The sequence below is a fragment of the Cebus imitator genome, unplaced genomic scaffold, assembly GCF_001604975.1.
Source record: "Cebus imitator isolate Cc_AM_T3 unplaced genomic scaffold, Cebus_imitator-1.0 Scaffold42, whole genome shotgun sequence".
Taxonomy (NCBI): domain Eukaryota; kingdom Metazoa; phylum Chordata; class Mammalia; order Primates; family Cebidae; genus Cebus; species Cebus imitator.
The window spans coordinates 10,488,085-10,494,822 of NW_016107357.1; positions in this window are offsets into that span (position 1 = coordinate 10,488,085).

Sequence of the window (6,738 nt, forward strand, 5' to 3'; positions counted from 1 at the left end):
TTTTCCTTCCTATTTAGTCTTTTCCCCACACATCGGCAGGAACCATTTAGAAAATTTGATGGAGGTGAGGAGCAAATCCAACAAGAGGTGTGCAAGACCTTTTATTCACAAAACCTTTAAATCCTGCTGAAATAAATATAGGAAGACCAGCCTAAACAGAGACATGCTACATTTGGGGATAAAAAGACTCAATATTAGAAAGATGTTAATCCTCCAAAATTAGACAATTCAATGCAGTTTAATAAAACTGCCAAATTGAATTTAAAAATAAAATTTGACATGCTCACTTTAAAGTTCATATTTAGAAAATAACCAAGAAAAGAGAACAAGGTGGGCATCTGGAAATTTGGCCTCCCAGATATAAAATCAACTGTAAAATTGTAATAAAACAATACTGTGAGCTCAGGTATGGATAGACTGATCCATAGAAGAGCAGCATCTGGAAACCTTCCCATGTACCCATAGGAATTTTTTTTTTAATGATGTAACACTTCATATCAGTAAAGACTGTTCACCAGATGGTGTTAAATCCATCTGCTACCCATTTGATTAAAAAAGGAAAGTTGGGCCAGGCAGGGGGGCTCATGCCTGAAATCCCAGTACTTTGGGAAGCCAAGGCCAGCAGATGGCTTAAGACCAGGAATTTGAGACCAGCCTGGGCAACATGACAAAACCCCATCTCTACAAAAAATGCAAAAATTAGTCAGGCATGCTAGTGCATTCTTGTAGTCCCAGTTATGGAGAGGCAGAGGTGGGAGGATCACCTGAGCCCAGGGAGGCTGAGGCTGCGGCTGCAGTGAGCTGTGACTGCACCACTCCACTCCAGCCTGGGCAACAGAGTGAGCTGGTTTCAAAAAAAAAAGAAAGAAAAGGAAGGTTGGATTTTTACTTCATATTCACAAATAATTAACTCCAGTTGAATTAAAGAGCTAAAACCAGAAGCAAGATTTTTCTTTTAAACCATTGGAAGACAATATTGCATTTTTTATAATCAAAGCATAAGTCTTTCTGAAAGTCACACAAAGTCCCCCATCTGTAAAGGAAAAGTTTGAGATTTGAGTATACAAATTGATATTTTCCATAAGACAAAAGATAGCATAAAGGAAAGCAATGGGCTGTGATAAACTATTCACAAAATATCAGAAGATTTCTATCAGCTATAGAGAGAGACCCTAACAAGGTCAGTGTGACAAACTCACTTTAAAAAAAAGGCAGTGTGCTTTTCTGTATTTTTTTCCAAAATAATTTTAAAAGATTGGCAGAGCACATAAGCAGACCATTTGTCAAAGAAGTAAAGATAACTGATTAATAAGAACAAGAAGCTAACATCACTAGTAATCAGTGAGGCCAGGCACAGTTCACACCTGACTTTGGGATCCCTTGAACCTCCAAGTTCGGGACCAGCCTGGGCAATATGACAAAACCCTATCGCTACAAAAAATACAAAAATTAGCTGGGTGTAGTGGCACGTGCCTGTAGTCTCAGCTACTTGGGGGATGATGTGAGAGGATCACTTAAGCCCAGGAGTTTGAGGCTGCAGTGAGCTGTGTTTGCACCACTGCCCCCCAGCCTGGGTGACAAAGTGAGACCCTATTTAAAAAAAAAAAAAATCAGTAAAAGGTAAATCATTGTATTCCCGATATTGATATGTATGGCTACTTTTTTAAAAATGTTCAGTCATACTAGAGGTTTCTCAATAATTGTTTCAACGTAAGAGCTCTTGGTTTCATTCATATTCCATTTTTGTTTTCAATTTCATTGATGACTGCTTTTTTTCTTCCTTTGTTCTCCTAGATGTAGGTTTATCATTCTCTGTTTACTCAGATTATTGATCTGAAATCTTCTTTCATAATAAAAGATTTCAGATCAATAAAAAAATTTATTGCACTTGATGCAATAAATTTCCCTCTAAACACTGCATTATCTGCCTACATATTTTAATATGCTATAATTTCACTTTTTTCCCCTTTAAAATATTTTCTGATTTCTCTTGAGAATTCCTCTTTGGTGGTTTGTTTATGAGTACGTTGTTTAACTTCCAGGCAGTTTCAGATTCTCCTGTTACCTTTCTATTACTGAATTTTAGTTCAATTCCATTATGGTCAGAAACATACTTTGTATGATTTCAGTTATTTTACGTTCATTAGGTTTACTTTATAAGCCAGGATGTGGTGTTAGAGAATGTTCTGTGTGCCCTTGGAAGAATGTATGTATTATGCTGATGTTGGGTGTAGTGCTCTGTAAATGTACATTACAGTCATTTGATTAATGATATTCAGTTCTTCTGTCTTGGCTGATTTTCTGTCTATTAATTAGTTCTTTTACTGTTAGGAGTATTGAAGTCTTCAACTGTAATGGTGAATTTGTCTAGTTCTCCTTTCAGTTGTCAGATTTCCTTCACGTTTTGCCTCAGCATAATCTTGTCATGTTAGCCTTTTTCCAGTAATCCCCCTGTCCACCATAGCCATCTGCTTCCTGTCATAACCCTGCTTTCCTTGGGCGTACAGAGAATTCTATGTTCTATTGTTCTTGCACTGTCTCATTTTTTTAGGGGTGATGCTTGCCACACTTAGGTTAGTCCAGCAGGTTTTAGGGAGCATCACTATGCTTTTGCAGTATGGGCACAGAAGCTTATGTACAGTGAAGTTCTGCTGCCAGGTATGTATACCTTTAAACATGCTGTATCTTCTTCGTGAATTGACTCTTTAATATAAAGACCTTCTTTATCCCTGGTAATTTCCTTTGCTCTGAAATCAGTTTTGCTATTGCTTTCTTTTTTGATTAGCATTTGAATGGTCTATTTTTATTTTTTATTTTTTTAATTTTTTGAGACAAAGTCACCCAGTCTGGAGTGCAATGGTGCAATCTCGACTTACTGCAACCTCCACCTCCCAGGTTCAACCAATTCTCATGCCTCAGCCTCCCGAGTCGCTGGGATTACAGGCATGCGCCATCACACCCGGCTAATTTTTGTATTTGTTTTTGTTGTTGTAGAGATGGGATTTCACCATGTTGGCCAGGCTAGTCTTGATTTCTGGCCCCAAGTGATACACCCGCCTCAGCCTCACAAAGTGCTGGGATTACAGGCAAGTGCTGGGATTACACGCCTGGCTTGGTTTATCTTTTTCTGTCCTTTACTATTAACGTATCTATATGGCTGCATTTAAAATGAATTTCTTATAGACATCATATAGCTGAATCATGTTTTTGAAAAATCATCCTGATACTGTCTTTCAATTGGTATATTTATACTATTTACATTTAATGTAATTACTGATGTGTGTGGTTTCTTTTTGTTCTTTTTTTGTTCTTTGGCTCCCCGTTTCCTGTTTTCTTTTGGGTTATTTGAATCTTTTTTTTAAATTTTTTTTTTTGAGACGGAGCCTTGCTCTGTCACCCAGGCTGGAGTGCAGTGGTGTGATCTCAGCTCACTGCAACCTCCGCCTCCCACGTTCAATCGATCCTCCTGCCTCAGCCTCTGAAGTATCTGGGACTATAGGCACCTGCCACCATGCCTGGCTAATTTTTGTGTCTTTAGTAGAGATGGTTTTGCCATGTTGGCCAGACTGGTCTCGAACACCTGGCCTCAAGTAATCCACCCATCTGGGCCTCCCAAACTCCTGGGATTATAGGCATGAGCCACCGCACCTGACCTAGTTGAACATTTTTGGTATTTCATATTGCCTATTATGATTTTGACTATATCTTTGTATAAAGTTTTGAAAGAAAAACATCAGTCTATTTAGAACCATTTTTATCACTTAAATTTAATTAGAACACAGAAACCTTTTCACCACGTGGTCCCTTTACCTGTCCTCTTTCTGTTAAAGTTGTCTTATATATTGCATCTGCATACATTGAAAACTGTATCAGGCGATGTTATATTTTTTGCTTTCAACAATCAAACATGTTATAAAGAACTCAAGAGGAGAATGGTCGATTATATTTTACCCAGATACCTACCATTTTTGTTGCTTTTCTTCATTCCTGATGTTCTGAGTTTCCTTTGGTGCTGTTTTTCTCTGAAGGACTGGCTGCCTTTCCCGTTCCTCTAGAACAGGCCAACTTTGCCTGTCCTCTCCGTTTTCATGCATCTGAGAATGTCTTTATTTCACTTTCATTCCTGAGGAATGCCTCACTGGATAAGAATTCTGAATTGACAGTTATTTTCTTTCAGCACTTTTAAGAAATGGGCCGCTTCCTTCTGACTTCCACGGTTTCTGATGAAAATTCTGCTGTCATTCAAATTGCTGTTTCCCTATAGGTAATGTGTCATTTTTCTCTGGCTGTTTTCAAGATGTCTTTTAGTTTTCAGCAGTTTACGATGTGTCTGGGCATTGACTTCTTTGAATTTATCCTGTTTAGGATTTACTCAGCTTCTTGAATCTAAGATTTCAGCCATCTTGGGATTTTTTCAGCCATTAATTATACATGTTTGTCAAGCAGTGAACTCTTACCCATCTGTGATGTGCCTGTGAGACCTGTCGGTATCATCCCACAGATCCCTGAAATTCTGTTCGTTTTTCAGTGACTTTCTGTTCAGATTGGATGATTTTATCAGTCTGTGTCTTTCTTTTGTCATTTCCATTCCATGGAGTCTATCCAGTGAATTTGTAAAATGTTATAGTATTTTTCAGTTCTAATATTTTCCTTTGGTTCTTCTTTATATTACCTCTTTATTGATAATTTCTACTTGAATATGTTTCAGGACTGATTGCTTATTTGAGCTTTTTAAATATTAACTACTTTAAAGCCTATAATGGCTTCTGTTGTCTTTTCCCATTAGAATTATTTTCATGGTTCTTTCTATGCCGAATGATTTGGGATTGTATTGTAAACATTTTGAATGTTACATGATGAGACGTGGCTTTTAAGTCCTATAGAAAATGTTGGTATTTTTATTTTATTATAACAGGATAGCAGGCAGTTATCTGGTGAGGTTCAGGCCAAAAACTCCAACCTTCCTTCTGTGAGTTTTGGTCCCAATGTCACTTCAGTTTTCAAAGCTTCTGCAGTGCTATTTGGATTTATCCCATATAGGCCCCATCTTGTGGTCAGTCTGAGGCCTGACAGAGCGCACCTGTAAACCCAGTTCTCAGCTGTCTTTAGTATGACTCTGTATCATCTCTACCGGTAAGCACTGTGAACAGTGTGACCAGGTGGGAGCGAGTTCATAAATAACTTTGCAGAGTTACTTTCTTAAGCTCTTCCCTCTCTGCTCTCTCCCCAATACTTCCTCGTTCCCTAGGGCTCCCCTTTTTTGGTTGTCTGGCCCAAAATTGCCCACTTCTGCAATTAAGCCATATTCTTCAGAGAGGAAAAGAGCATATCAGCTCAGCCCCACGCTCACGGTGACACAGCTCTACTCATCTCAGTGGAGATGTGCCAGGCTCTCCCTCGGGCTTCCGGCTCCTACAGGCTCCCACTGGCAGCTTCGGCATGAGAAAATGGGGAAAAGGAGAGAGGGAAGGGGTCATTTCCCTCACTCTCTGTGCTTCAGCTGTTCCTTCCCCTCCTGTCTCTCAAGCCAGGCTGCTTCTGGTTCTCTACACCACGGTGCCCACTTCTATGTTTTGGCCTGTGTTAAGGCCAGATGATACATGAAGAAGAAAAAAAAAGGAAGACTCACCACCACTTTAGTGGTACTTAGAAGTCTAGGGTACCCAATCTGTGTTGATATTTACTTTTCAGAGTCCTCAAATAGCTGTGTGACACACTCCGTCCATATTTTATAGATGTCTTCAGTAAAAAGAAAGTGGGGGAAATGTGTGCTTACTCCATCTTCCTAGAACTAGAATCTTCCCTAAGATATTAAGGGACAAAAATTGGAGAATGTCTATAGCATTATCCAATATTTGTGCAAAAAAAAGTACGTGCATGTACCTCCACAGAAAAATGCGTAGGAAAAAGTTCTGCAAATTTACACACAAAACTTAAAACTGGTTTATTCTGAGAAGGGGAGTAGAATTTCAATGAGAGGAGGTTGTTGTTGAAGGGAACTTTCCCTTTTAACTCTATTCTTTTTTTTTTTTTGAGATGGAGTTTTCCTCCGTTGCCCAAGCCAGAGTGCAGTGGCATGATCTTGGCTCACTGCAACCTCCTCCTGGGTTCAAGCGATTCTCCTGCCTCAGCTTCCCGAGTAGCTGGGATTACAGGTGCCCGCCACCACGCCTGGCTAATTTTTGTATTTTTGGTAGAGATGGGGTTTTACCATGTTGGCCAGGCTGGTCACGAATTCCTGACCTCAAGTGATCTGCCCACCTTGGCTCCCAAAGTGCTGGGATTACAGGCATGAGTCACCACGCCCAGCCAACTCCATACTTCTTTTTGAGTTATTTTAACCATGCACTATTACTTTTGTAACTTTCAAAACAGTAAGAAGATGTGAAGGAAAAGACTGGGACAAATTGGAGCTCAACTGCAAGTGTAGATACACTATTTATCTTTTCCTGGACATATCTAATGTAGCTTGTTAAACATTTACCTACTGAAAAATCCTTTTAGGAGTCGATATGATCATACATTTTCTTCAAGTCATTTAGGTACTAAGCAGAATTATTTCTCACAAAGTAGTCTCAGCCTGTAATGTTAATTAACTTTATTCACATTTTTCCAAGTAAATACAATATTAACTATAAGCTAAAAATGATACATAGTTTAGAAAATACAACCTCAAATTCCTGTGGCCTGGGCTTTGTGATTACATGTACCCAGCCTTTGTTCCTCCAGCATTTTAAA